At 48.9% G+C, this 14,580-nt stretch overlaps 1 protein-coding gene across 1 annotated transcript in view; it reads left to right on the plus strand.

The window, feature by feature from the left end:
* The first annotated feature begins 12,438 nt into the window (after positions 1–12,438).
* LOC126542399 (uncharacterized) overlaps positions 12,439–14,580 on the plus strand; it is a 65,307-nt gene continuing 63,165 nt past the window's right edge. The window contains exon 1 of the mRNA XM_050189455.3: positions 12,439–12,533. The gene's annotated coding sequence lies outside the window, so the exon portion shown is untranslated. The remainder of the gene's footprint in view (positions 12,534–14,580) is intronic.

Genomic DNA, 14,580 nt, shown 5'->3' on the forward strand with positions numbered 1-14,580 from the left:
ATTTCACAAAATGGGACAGCTATAGAATGTGCTGTTTAAATCTTTTATTGTACGTATGTGGATTACACTGTAAAATAATTTACACCCTTAAAAGTGAAAAAGGGTGTAAATGTGTCTATAACTCACATGCACCCTTCGGGTGTCCGTTATATAAATAACACCCTAAGGGTATCAGTTATAGACGCATTTACACCCTTCTTCACTTTTAAGGGTGTAACTTATTTTACAGTGTATTACTCGACATGCAGTACAAGAAAATAACATAGAAATGGTAAACTTTGTGCATATTTACAATGTCAAATCATTAATAAGCCCTTTGTCCTGTGTGCAAGTGTGGTTTATGACTTGGAATACAGAACAAAAATACCGCACTCGTATATAAGAAAATAGATACTGTAAAGGTAAACCTATTTGTTCGTATTTACAACGTCAAGTCAGAATGTAAATCTGGACGTCTACCCATAAATATTACATCGTTTAAAGAAAAAAACTAGGTGCCGACATCTTCAATTGCATCTCATCGTCTTCAAAAGTTTCATTGCTTGCTTTTTTTCCCTGTTCTCTCATTGTTTAGCGATCTTGCGAAAAACGGAATCGAAGTAGAATTCATAATTTCATTGTTCTTTTTTATACAAGAAGGCAGCGAAGTCGACAATACTTTTTTCATGGAGCTTATTATTACTGAAAAAAAAAAAGCAGTGAAGCTTTTTTCAATGGATGCAATCGCTGTTCTGAGTGGCCCTGACGGGCATAGATCAAGCCACCGTACGTTGTCAAACATAGCAGTGAAGTTCGAAGCCCGATTACTTTCTACTGATTATTTCCGTTTCTTCGGATGCCTCACACTGCAGGTAATTTTTAATGATTTTCGCGTCACATAACCAGGTGTGCGCTATGTAAGCGTATCGTGGCTCTTTCGTTCTACATCTACGTTTCGCGATCTGTGGGAAAGATGCAAGCGCTGCTTCAGCGTCACTCAAATTGCCGGCAACAATGATGCTTTCAATGATTTCAGTCGTGCGCAGCGTCTGCGGATCCACTGTTGAACGTATACACGCAGACAAAAGTGAACTGATCATCTGGGGGCGGGGGCGGAGCATTTTCCTGACCTGGCGTCTACGCAAGGTCGTAAAACGCAATTGCGTTTACAGTTATACAGTTGCAGCTGCAGTTTACAAGTTCTACGAGACAAGTTCTACAAGTTACGAGATGTTTGCTATATTTATAACGATTAGCCGGTGCCTCAAACCACTCGAGTATGCGAACTTTTCTTGAATACGGATATGGTGCAGGTAATTCGACGTAGCCGGTAAACCTTTCATTCCGAACGACCTCCACATTTATCTGTTCCAGCTGGATCGCATGTCACTGCTGCGTCAACAAAAAGGCCAGCTTTGTCTTAGAGCATAGTTGCCTCGATGATAACATTTTGAAGGAAGATTTGCCCTCATGTTTCCGCGTGATACTAAGACCTCAAGCACGTGCGTCCAGTTTCTCGCAGGATGGTTCATAATAATTTGGAAGCCTGTACAACAGTCAACAGACTACCGGAAGTTACTTCAAAGCTGCTGAGAGTTTAAGCCAACTGTAGAGAGAGTCGGTGCAACCAATATTAGGCGACTCAGCTCGGCAGCGTAAAGAGAAAGAGAGAGAGATAAACGGGATGCGACGGGCAGGGAGGTTAACCGGATAAGATTCTGGTTTTCTACCCTGCGCTGGGTGAAGGCTAAGAGGAAATGAAAGACGGAAAGAACAGCGGAGAGAGAAAAGAAAAAAAAAAACGAAGAAGAAAAAAAGATAGGAAAGACTGATTCTCATGGACGCTTGGCAGCGTAAAGCTCAATCACCACTCCTTAGCAGCGCTCGCGGCACTATTAATTCAGTGCATAATGCAGCGCCAATTTCAAGGTGTGGCGTACCTTTTTACCCATGGGTAAGCTTACCCACATGTGCATTTCCAAATGCTTTCACAAATACTTGCCCAAATGACCTAAATTTTTGCATTCAAGTTGCCAGCGCGAAGTCGTTGAAAACGTGAAGAAAGAAGGAAACGTCCCTGTCTGTGTATATCCTCTCTTTGTGTGCTTCTTTTCATACGCTTTTGTGCTGCCAATATGAATGCAAGCTGTATCGATCGACTACCTTCCTTTTCGTCCTGACTGGTCTGGAACTGAATGCAAATTCAATTAAATATAGTTTCAAGAAGACAATCCTTAACGTCTTGCTCGAACATGAATTGTGACGATTACCGTTGGACTGGCCGTGGGCCAGACCAAGCGGAACTCACATGGCTTATCGCGGTATACGCGGGAAAAATCCAGAGGTTCACTCAGAACGATCAGCGTCTATTAATTACGCGTAGAGTTAGTGAGAAGTCAGGTTGAATTAGACTTTAACTAGGGCTCATCTGCAACTGCGATACGCCTAACCATCCTGCACTATATATATATGAAAGCCACTCGTATAATCATCCGAAGTAGCCACTGACTACTTTCATTGCGTTTTGATAAAGTTCTCGCGCCCTGTCATTAAAGCGTTTATACAAAACTGGACGATGTGTACGCATGTGCTTCGGCGAAATTAACATTCACATTATGGCGCTCTGCCTGTTCTTGGGCTTAAACTTCTCCCTGGCAGTTTTACCTTGCATATAAGTTAGGCGGTCGTACTTCTAACATGCAGTGAATATACAGTTGCAGGCGAATGCTCCAGTGTGAATGTTTCTATTCTCTTCGCTGCCTGTGTGCGATGCACCGCAGCGTTATTTGCATTCCTCGCAGTCGGTGCAACATACCGCGGTGCATCAGCCTCCGAAATTGCACCTCCAGCGCCGACGCTCTGTGTCGTGCGCTCAACTTCACTTGTGCTGCAATTGGGCTACGTGCACCAGGTCGCTCGAACTGAATGAACCCTTTGCTCCGACTCCGACCTCCACCCGGGGTTCAGCGACGTGAGGCATCGCTTCTATACCGGCTATGGTTGATAGTGGCTTTCGCGAAGGCGTATGCAATACTTTGATCGGAGTGACCGACAGTGCTGCGTGCGACGTCCGCGGCGCGGAAGAGAACATCGAACATTTATTGTGCCATTGTGACCGATTTCAGTCGGAAGCACGAACATTGTCTATCGCATTGCGGCCACTCGACGACCGGCGGGTGTCCGTGCAGGTGCTATATGAAGACCGCTACATCGCTCGTCGGCCCACGAAGCTGTGAAGGCACTTTTGTCTTTGTTGAGGGCGACTTCCCTAGGTTAGCGCCTTTGACTTGGGGAGGCGCTCCGCGGACGTGCGTGAACTCACCGCGTCTTTTCTTCCCTCAACTCCTCTCTCTATCTCATCTTTATATCACTCTTTCCAGCTCCACAATGTATTGCTGCCAACCAGACACATTTCTGGTTAACCTCCCTGCCTTCTCTCTATTTCCTCCTCCTCCTCCACTTGTTGCAGAGCTAAAGTGGTGTTTTTATAGGAAAGATGTAGAACACGTTGGAATGAGTACGCGGTGCCTTTCAAGGAATGCATTGCCGAAGGAAATTTTAGGGAGGGACATAATATGAACGGAGATTCCGGAACTGCAATGCTTATGCTTTCCACGTTTCCTTTTCACTTCACTCATCCATTGGGCAGTGCCTCGTGCCTATCGCCCCCACTTTTTTCTTAATTTCCTCTTTCTTTTCGCAGCGCACTCGTGGTAACCTTTCGAGGTGAGCCTCTCACAAAGCTGCCCGAGAGTGACAAATGAGCCGCGACGGGACAGGCGGTCTTGCCCGTCCGTTTACATGCATGCTCACACGAGCTGTGCACAGGCGCACTTTGAGGCGTGTTACTTGACCACCGGCAGCTTCAAAAATGGCAAGAAGGAGCCTCTTCACCGAAAAACCGCAAAAAAAGAATGGTGAGAGCGGGGACGGGGGGCAGCTATTTTTAACTTACACGCTCGTTAGCTCAGCATTCCGCGCATAATCACGATACCGAGAAGTGAGCAGTGTGTAGTCCACTCAGAAAGGGAGCACCCGAGGCTCTCACTTTGCTCGCGCATTATTGGAGTGGCACCCTCTCGCGAGTGACATCACGGCCAGGACGCCGCTCACTCCTGCCTCCTGCTCGCTCGGCTGCCGCGCGAGCTCGTTACTTTCGTGTATGCTTGGGGTACGGGTGGCCCGAGCCGTACTTATTGAAGGATATGCCGGCCGTTCCTGAACCACAGTTTCTTCTTCAAAAGCGGGTGAGTCGAGAAAACTTGCTGCTTTGATATCGCATGCGCCGTAGCGTTGAAGGGGTCTACTGGTTTTGCAATGCATATATGCACCGTGTCTGTCCATAAATATTGCGTAACAAGAATGTCTGCAATTTCAATACGCAAACCCGTGTATGATGCTTCGCTAAACACTTAACATTCCCTTAGTACTTAGCTATGAGAGACGTTGCATTTTACATGGAAGAAGAATCTTGTTATTTAGTGTCAATATGTTATCGGTGTTAGAAATACATTGCACATCGAAGCTGTCTTCATGATTCTTATTACCCTGGTGAGTTGTTCTAGTCAAATATGGCCACTTTATGATTGAGTAAATGAAAGAGGCGCGCATTTCGTATGAAAAAAGTTTGCTGCTACTTTCACCGCTCTCTGAAACAGGCCCTCATAAAACGAATATCTCATGGCTGCTAACACGATAGCGTGTCCTGTAGAGTATTTACATAGTTAGTTCACAAATACCACAGTAGCACTCACCTGAAAGAAAAGTTTCGTGGTTAAGATCGAGAGCAAATCAACTGCAAGCGTTGAAATGTTCCATGGTGGCCCTCAGTAGCGTTTATCGACAATGTTGCACACCCCTCACGCAACCGTAGCAACCGACTGTCGTTATGGCGAGGCACGCATTGTTCGCGAAAGCCATCAGTTCACTACAACTTCGAATTGAAACCATGAAGCAGTTTTTTACAGCGCGAATTGCAATACCTAAAGTATACTCGAGATACTACAGCGCAGCTATAGGGGGCCTAGAAAAGGAAAATTCAAGCACCTTCTGCCTCACCATGTCTCGATCCAGTGTTGTTTACTTATACAGACGGAGAACTATTCTCTTCGTCAGTACATAAGAGAGAACCTCGCAAACCTTCATATGGAAGACACCACAAGCCTTACATATTTCACTTGATTTTTTATTCTCCACTGTGGAATTATGATATCTTCAATATGTCCCACACTACTAATGAATGACGTTTCGGCTTCTGTCTGGCTGCAACCATATGGTCCAAAAGGCATATTTCACTAAAAAATTTGGGCCGAGCAGCCTGCGTCAGCTCTCCGAACAGATTCGTCATGTATATTCCTCAAGCAACAAACACCAGTAAATTGCTCAAGTGAGTTGAACGTGTTGGAGGGAAAATGGATTATATATTGGGACAATCCTTTTCGTATTCTCCAAACAGCTGTAAACCTCAATTAGCTTTACTTCAAGTTACCGCCACTTAAAAGAAACACGTGAAGAACCGCCTAATATTGAGAAGCAGTTAAAGAAGCAAGTGGTCCTGGTAGAATCTAAGCTGCTGCGCTAGTTAAGACCTCGTGTTACTGCCGCGCATTTCCGTGAAGAAATGCGAAATTTTATTATTCCATGAACCACTCGTCGTGAGCAAAACCGTTTTAGCGGATTACAATCAAGGTAACTGTTGTAGAAGTCATATGTAGCCAGCGTTTATAACATACTTGTTGTAACGCGGCAGGTATGGTATTATGACTGGATTGTTATATGCTAAATTTTTGCTTCGTTGGATCCGCGCATGAAAAACCCGCATTAGGCTGGTCTGCACTGTGGCGTTGCCTTTGAGAACTGTATTGTTGTCTAGGAGATAAGCTCATTCAATAAATTTTCATGAACGAAGACGTCGCATAAAATATATTTGAGACGACCGCCATAAGTATAGACGCAGAGGGAACGAGAGCGAACAAACGAAAACACTGCAGAAGACGCTCGGATGCCGCCCGAACTGCAGCCGACGACAGGCGCGAGTCCGTGCCCTGACGTCGTTCGTTCTCGGGGAGCAAGTGGCTGCGGAAGCATGCAGTTTCAGTACATACACTGCACATGTGTGTCGAACGGAGTCAGCTAAGCTACCAACCACAAGCTGTCCGCTGCAAATCTATAGGCGAGTTTCCTCTCGCCTTCGAGAGAGGAAACTCCGGACATGCTCTGCACTCAAGTGGGCCCTTTAACAGAGCACCGCTCTGTACATCAACAGTTATGCGTTTCTTACAAAACTCAAGTGGCGGCTAGCGACCTCATCGTTAGAACATACTGGCGGGCTTGCTGCATTTACAGTGGCGCGATTGTTTGCGCATTTAAACATGCACCACGCAAGGAAAAGGGATGCATATTTGCGCTACGAGGGAACAAACAATTAAGAACGAAGTAGCAAGGATACAGAAACGTGGACAGGACAAATGTGGACTACACGAGGGCAAGCGCTCGCATACCGTTTCTTTTTTTCTTGTGTGGTTGGTGTAATACGCAGCAGTCAATCGTGCTAACATCACGACCTCATCGCCTGCGAAAATTTTGCAGTCAAACCCTGCCTCCTTATTCAGCTTTTATGCGATTGTTTTGCGCTCTCTGACGCCTGCTTTCTGCGGCTCTTTAAAAACTAAAACAAAGCATCCTGTGCATCGTTCTCTGTTCCTTTTGTCCCGCGCTATAGCTTGTGCTGTTTTCTTTCTATATACCATGCATATGCCAACAACCCTAACTGTAAACTATCCGGAAGTTCAGATGTTTTTCCTTGCCATTATTAAACGGCGCATGAACTACCGACCTTGCATATTTCGTCCGCGCAGGCACGCGTTCGGGAACTTCAGTTAAACAGAGGGAGTGTCGATAGCATGCACTTGCGTTTCCATAGTAAGGTCGCGGTATAATATATGGAGGAATGCGAAAAATATATGCTTCTCTTTCTCGGCGCCGCTTTAAACGCAGGGCCGCGTGAGCTTAAATAGAACAATTCTTGTTGGAAAGAATGGGGTTTGTGTGAGCTTCCGCCCGACCTTTCATTCGCCATTTGCATGCGAGCAGAGCCTACGTTTCGCGCAAACTGTTTTAGTCCACGAGAGCGATCTCCGCGTTCGCGAAAAAAAAGTTTTGACTCTTGCCTGAAATTGATCGCTGCCTAGAATAGACATGGAGACGTCGTTCTCATAAGTAGAGCATGAGCATGCGTATCATGCACGAGATGTGCTCTTATAGGGGGTGAATACTGATGCAGTGAATCTGTTGTGCACACCGACAATCTCATGGTGGTCTCTGATGTCATGACTCATGACGGAAGGGAAAAAGAAATTATGCAGATTCCACGCATTGTGCGAATCGACGTATGTGTATTTTTCTTTGCTGTTTGCGTTCATTGACAATATTTGACGGCGATTGTCGATGGCCTACGACAGTCGTGATGTAATGTACACGTTACATTGCGCGCCCCACTTATGTTTGTCTACGTATACACAGAACACACAGCGAGACGTGTTTGCTCGAGGCATTGTTGTGTGCCATTGTTCGTATACATGCGAGAAATTTAGCACTGTCACTTTCTCACGGCGCATCGCATTGTGGCTGAAAGTGTTGATTTGTTGGACAGCCGCTTCCTTGTTACCGTCTTGACGCTGCGATGCTTTATCGCGACATTGCGTCTGCCTGGCCTGCATCAGTTTCCCGCATGTACATGCTTGTACGGTGTTTATTTTTCATAAATAGCACAAACATGCCGTATCATATCTTGAATTAATTTTTCTTTTGCAGTTTGTCCGCAACTGTTGCCATGTCTAATAGTAGGGGTTCTTTTAATGAAGAGACCCCGAAACGAAGCATGCTTTTTCGGTGCTGTTAGATATGGAGCTGTTTCCTGCGCCTACTTCGAGTTCCCCGGACCAGATCGAATCGCAGCACATTCCAGAGGATTGCTCGAGCCAACAAGTTCGTACGCCGCGGTAGCTATTCAATGCTTGAGTTTTCCAGAAAACGAAGGGATCGCCCGGCATTGTTGCAAGGAAAGTGGGTCCCGAAACATGACGGCTGCGATGTTCCGGGAAGGCCTGGCAGCGTCGCACCGGTCGCCTTTGAAGAGGGCATTTGTCACCTCAGCGGGGCCGTACCACCGGGAGCAGGTGAGCCTCGGACAATGGAGCCCAATCGTGCCCCTTCTCCGCCTTTGAAGAGAGCATTGCACCACAGCAAGGCAAGACTGCGGGGAGCCGCCGGGTGTGACATCACCGCACGGGTGCCTACCATTGGCCGAAGGTGGCGTCATCTGAGCGGGCTCTCCCATTGGCCGAACTTGACGCGACTTCCAGTCCTCGAAGGGTTTAAAAGAAGCATTCCAGAGAGACCAGAGCATTCCCTGATTCGTCTCTCTCGAACTTCCTGCCGCGGGCCGCAGCGTCCGAGTTGCTGCCGGCCCGTAATGACTGTACAACTGTTACTTGTCTCTCACCTCTCTGTATATAATGTAAAATAAACCCTCCCAAGTTTGGTTTTTCATCCCGACGTCCGTCCCTCAACCCCTACAGTGCATGCAATTTTTTGCCCGTTTCGTCAGGGCGTTGGCTTTTTTTTTTTATTACGGGGTTTTACGTGCCTAAACCACTTTCTTACTATGAGGCACGCCGTAGTGGAGGACTCCGGAAATTTCGACCACCTGGGGTTCTTTAACGTGCACCTAAGTCTAAGTACACGGGTGTTTTCGCATTTCGCCCCCATCGGAATGCGGCCGCCGTGGCCGGGATTTGATCCCGCGACCTCGTGCTCAGCAGCCCAACACCGCGGGGGAATCTGAAAATTTCGACCACCTGGGGTTCTTTAAGGTGCACCTGAATCAAAGTATATGCACGGATGTTTTCCCGTTTCGCCCCCATCGAAATGCGGCTTTACGCGTTCTTTGTGTCCTCTTTCTATCATACTATCTCCCCACTGGGATCTTGCACGTGAGTAAAAAGTGAGCGTTCTAGCTTCTGCAATGAATTTTCGGGGGGGCTAACGCGTTTGAAGAAAACGAGAAACAACGGGACGTGTATAGACTGAGACAGACGAAGTCTACACGTCCCCTTATTTGCGCTGATTCCCGTTTTCTTTAGACATGTACAAAGCAACCCAAGTTAGCCCCAACACGTATTTACATCCATCCAGAGGGCATTGTGTCCATGGCCAGGGAGTTCCAGTGGGCATTGTGACAACGACGAGGGATTTCCAGAGGGTATTGTGGCGACGTCCACAAAGTTCTTGCTGGAAAGAGCTCACAGACGCCTCTCCGGCCTCCCTACCATTTACATCATACACGTTCTCAAGCAGCCCGCGACGCGGCGTGCAAGACAGCAGCAGCAGTGGAAAAGTCAAAGGAAGAGGTAAAGAGAGCTTCGCTTTAAAAAGAAAAGAAACACACACACGCACACACGTGTGTGTGTCGAGGGAGTTCCAGTGGGCATTGTGACAACGACCACAGAGTTCATTGTCGCGACGCCCACGAAGTTCTCGCTGGAACGAGCTCACGCAGGACCCGACGTCAAGGAGTCTAGATACTTTTCTTTTTAAACCTGTATAGCCGCGGCCAGTACATGCAACATGATTCTAACCAGGTGTTCAGTGCGGTAAATAAATAAATAAATAAAAGAAACACACCAATATACGGCTCACACATCTGCAAGTGACAGCTGAAACTATATGTGTCAATGTTCGCACAGGTGTGCATTGTACTGAACCGGTTCTGGGGTTCCCACTCAGGCGTCACACAGATAAGCACTTGATTATACGCCGCCGTAGCGCCTATACCGGGACGTCGCACTAACCTGACTAAGCGGACCCACGCTGTTGTCCGTCTCCATCGCCGAGAGTAGCTTCTCGTGGTTAAAGGAAACGAGAAAAGAGTTCATTTTACCTTTGTTACAACTCACAATCGGTTGCAACTGACAATCGGCGCCATAGATGTAAGAGCACACTCCATGTCGGGGCACTTTACATGAGCACACTAAATGTTTGCACACACATGTCAGCAGCCCATGGCACTTCCCTGCACCAAAGCTGTCCGCTTTTAAAAAAAATTGATTTTTCCTAGGTCTCTAGACGAGGAAACTTGACCGTGTCTCGGTCAATCATTACGATTGACCGAGACACAGTCGTCAAGTTCCCTCATCAAATTCCACCCGTGGCGTCACGCTATTCCGTCGGACTCTGCCTTCGATGTTGCGGATACGACGCAACCACGCGGCAAATGGGAATCTGAAGACGGCGCTGTTCCCACGAATGCCTTCCACGTTAGCCGCTTGCATCAATTAGTGGGCATTTCGTGACGGTCAGAGCTTGTAGCGACGTGAGAAGCATGACCTTGGCGGGTCGTTACCGCTTCCACAGAATGCGGCGTTTGGTGTCACCTCGAAGGGAGCTTCTTTGTTGCCCCGTTAACAGTCAGCGCCGGGCTCCGTCGTCGTTAGGCGGGCGTTGGTGAAAGGTCGCTTTGTGGGCAGCACCCACTACAAGTCGCCTGCTGCAAAGCCGGGCTATCCGCATGTGCTTAGCAAAGATGAGTTTTCCTTAAGAGTGGACCACTCTACATGTCCGACCGATGAGGCTTGAATTACATCGTCGACAAGTTCGTACGAACACACGTCTTGTAAGAAGCTGTGCATCTCTAGTAATTTTACCTTTATACTTTAGTTACCTCCATGATGTTTATCATAAAGCACCGTTATCACGAAGTGTACGGTGATATAGAAATTGCAGACCTAAAGGTATAGGCAATTTGTTCCGCATATCTGTTAAACGCAAGCAAAGTTTCGGTTCAGCGTTTGCGCAGCATATACCGCTATAGCATTTCTGCGGATGCGGTTTCCATTTGCGTCATGCTGTTGCTACGACTGTGGAGCTGGTCTCACGACAACCTTCTTTAATTCGAGCAGTGGAGGTGTGGGGCGAATTTTCTGCCGTTTACACAGAACATCAAGGAGCCATCGCAAGCGCGTATGGAATGAATACGGCATTCGTTAATCTCACATTGCATTCGCGCATCGGGAACATGCGCAATGGGAATAAAATTTGAAGGCGTGCAGGAAAGAATGTTAGCCGCTTCTCCCGAGTGGCGGCCGGGATACCTGCGCTCTAAAAAAGAACAACATTCAAGTTGCCTCTCCGTGTTATTCGAGTAAAAACTGCAGAACAGGTGCATGTTCGTCAGTATAATACGTTCGTGGAGAACCTATCGCACTCGGGCGCCATTACGGCAGTGCGCGCAGGCCTGTTAGTATTTTCATGTTATAAATCGCAGATCTGGCGCACAGCTTCGCGGGCATAGTCTAAAAGGACATGCACTTATTCATACAATATCTATGACACATATAAAATTGCATTTCAGGGCTTAATTGTCAAGGCAATGATACTTGGCCACTATAGAAAGGGAGATGCATTTACGCGGTCCTGCTGGGAGTATACATATATAGCAATAAAGATTAAAAAAAAAACAGCTCGGAAGAAAAATAAGGTGACATGTGCATAACCGCGACCGATGTCACAGAAGCGAGTGCAACACAAACGTTCTTGTCAGCGCTGACGGTCGAGGAAGGATAAAATACGGACCAACAAGCTTTTTCATCTGAGGGGCAACATACGTGAGCTGAAAGGAAAGAAAAATAAAACAAAGGCTACCCCAAGCACGCTCGCAACAATGACGCACAAAGGGCAGCGACGGCATCGCGACGGCGAGCTCAGGTGTATTGTCTTTTCAACGCAAGAGCGCAGCCGGTGGCGCACTAATTGCGTGCGCTCCGTCAAGCCGTCTCCCGCCGGGTAACAACCTTCGTGCGAGCTCCATCCCGGCCTTACCGTTGTCAGATGGGAGGAGGACTTGGCACCTTTGAAGGCACCGGCCTTCGCCGACAGCCACCAAAATAAATAACAAAGAGCGCGCGCGACGCGGGGGAGCGAGCGATACGAAAACAGCGCAACGCACAAGAAAACAAAAATAACAAAAAAGAGAACCGGCACACTCGAGCGGCGGCGGCGAAGGGGCCCGCGAGCCTCTCCATGGCGAACCCAGACAAGCCGGGCTGCATGTAGCAGCGAGCGAGCGATGCTGCAGCGGCAGCAGCAGCAGCAGCACACACAGTGGAAGCCAGCAAAGCCGGCCGAGCAAGCCCCAGCGCGCGGCTCAGCCGGCTAGCCCGACGGGGCAAGCGAGGAACGCGACCGAGCGCAAATGCCATTAGCGTCCACCGAAGGGGCGCAGGGGGTTCTCCCGCGCGCTCCCATTTGCTGACGCGCCCTGAACAAAAGCCATCCGGGCAGCTATCACGTGGTCTCAGCGGGCCAATCGGCGCCCGCTGGCGGTGCTTCTCCTCGTTCCCGCAGCGGGGAGAAGACGGCGGCAACTGCAGCAGCCGGCGGCGCGCACCATTTTCCAGCGGAGCCACGGCGCCGCGTCGGTTGGATTTTCCGGTCTCCGTGGTGGATTTCGACCCCGCGTTTGGAGCGCTTCCGGCCACTCCTCATCGGATCTGACGGTGAGTGCAGAATCTGTACGCTTCCGCGTAAGCGCCACTGCATGCGGCATGTTGCTGCGACGCCTCGTTCTCGAGCAGCGAGCGATTTCTGGAGCGTCGTCTGCGCGACCGGTCGCCTCGGAGCGTGCCAACATGGCGACTCGGGAAAGGTGCGGCGCTCGTCTGCGCTCCCCGGTTTTTCGCGGGGCTCGCGCGGTTGCTTTCGTCGGCGGCCGTCGCTGGCCGGTGGCGGTTGCTCTGGGGCTCGCGGAGCGCGTCTGAATCGTCGGTTTTAACGCCGACGTCGTGGTTTCGATGGTACAGCTCGATTCCGGGAGGCATACCGTCAAGCTGTCACCCGCCGCCGCCTTGCTGGCCCGCTCCCCGCCGGAGGTCCCCGCGCAAACGACTCTGGCTTCAACGGTAATGCCCTGGGCGTCGATACGATTGTCGGACAAGCTTGTCTAGTGTCCTAGCTTAATGCCCACACGTCGTTTGTGGTGGTGTCGCGCTTAGTTTTGCCGTATTCGGTTCGAGTTTGCGTGCCTCCGGTCCTGTACTTCGCGGCGCTGTATGCGGAGTATGGGTAGCTCTCAAAAACTCAAGTTTTTTCCATATAACCGCGATAGCAGTCGCAATTATGGGTTGTTGGGTATTTAGTATACACTTCAGTGATCACACTGACAGTGTCAGCTAGGCGGCTAGTCGTACCATAGGCGCACGCCGAACTTGATTTGGGCGCCGTACCACGGGCGCTGCTCGCCAGCTTCACGTGGTGGTGCTACGGAGCGTTAGGCCTAACGACTGAAAGCTGCTGCATACCCAGGCCCTGAGGCCCAAGAGGCCTCTTGGGACCACGATTTCGGCCCCAGGTCAGGTTTTCGACTCCTCAAAGTCTCTCTAACGCCTCCAGAACAAATATTTGACATCATCCGCGACCTCTGACTCTGCTTTCTGCGCGTTTTGCAGCAGTTACGCAGTAGCAGACGAACTTTGTGAAGCGGCTTTGAAGGATTATTGCCCCGAGTTACCTAACACCCGCAGGGCCTTAACGCATATCTATGGAAGTACAAAACCAAAAGGACGGTGCAGTTTTCACGTGTCGCTCTTCGTTAACGAGCCGGTTCAGCGAACGGGGACATTTTCTGCGGGCGGCTGGCCGAGGCCGTCCCATAGCCGGGGTATCCCTTTCGCTCGCTGTCTTCGCCCTGGTTTCGGCCCTGGCTCGCCGGCTTTGCCAAATTTCTTGCGTCCTTTTGGTCCTTTATCAGACTGCATACGACTCATGTCGGAGGATCATATATTTCCCCACATTTCGGGTACCCCGTTTTTGGTCTTGCCGCTTCGGACTCGAATCCCCCCGTGAAATGGGAGGATTTCATTCCTAGCAAACGCCTAAACACATCCAACATAAATATATATCTGTCACAGGCAATGTATTTTGTCTTTGTGTAGTCTGCCATGGACAACGCTGTGTTACAAATCCCGTGGGACGTTCCCCTCGGGAGTGAAGCGGTCGTTGACTTTTCGTGTTGAGTTTGCGGTGTTGCGCATCGAAGTCGCGACAGGCGGCGCTTGTTGGAAATTCTGATGCTCAGTTATTTGCGAACATATATTACGACAAACGCTGCAGTGCTTGGGCGTTGCGTGGTGTCGACTCGTGGGGACAGACATTTATGATAAGCAGAGATAGGCTGAGGCATTGAGCAACGTCACCACCACCGTGAAACGTTACTTCTATGGCCTATATATGAACTACATAGTATACTAATATGGTATTTGGAAACAGCGACCTACTTTGAAGGTCCGAACGTGCACAGCAAGCAGAAGGAGATTTAATTTAAGAGGATTGAAGCGCATCTCCGCTGAAGTTTTGGCTTGTCTTACTTGCGAACAGGGTTGCCAGGTTTGGCTGCTTTGCGTCGAATTGACTGTACTTTTGAAGGCTTGCGGCGCGAAAATTTTCGTGTTGGATATTTATTTGGCTACTTTTTCAGATGAGCCATCTTCTGTAAAAATTTACTGCAGACAGACCAGGAAAAATAATGCAAGTGGTATAATTCGCTGC

Source organism: Dermacentor andersoni, chromosome 2 (assembly GCF_023375885.2).
Source record: "Dermacentor andersoni chromosome 2, qqDerAnde1_hic_scaffold, whole genome shotgun sequence".
Taxonomy (NCBI): domain Eukaryota; kingdom Metazoa; phylum Arthropoda; class Arachnida; order Ixodida; family Ixodidae; genus Dermacentor; species Dermacentor andersoni.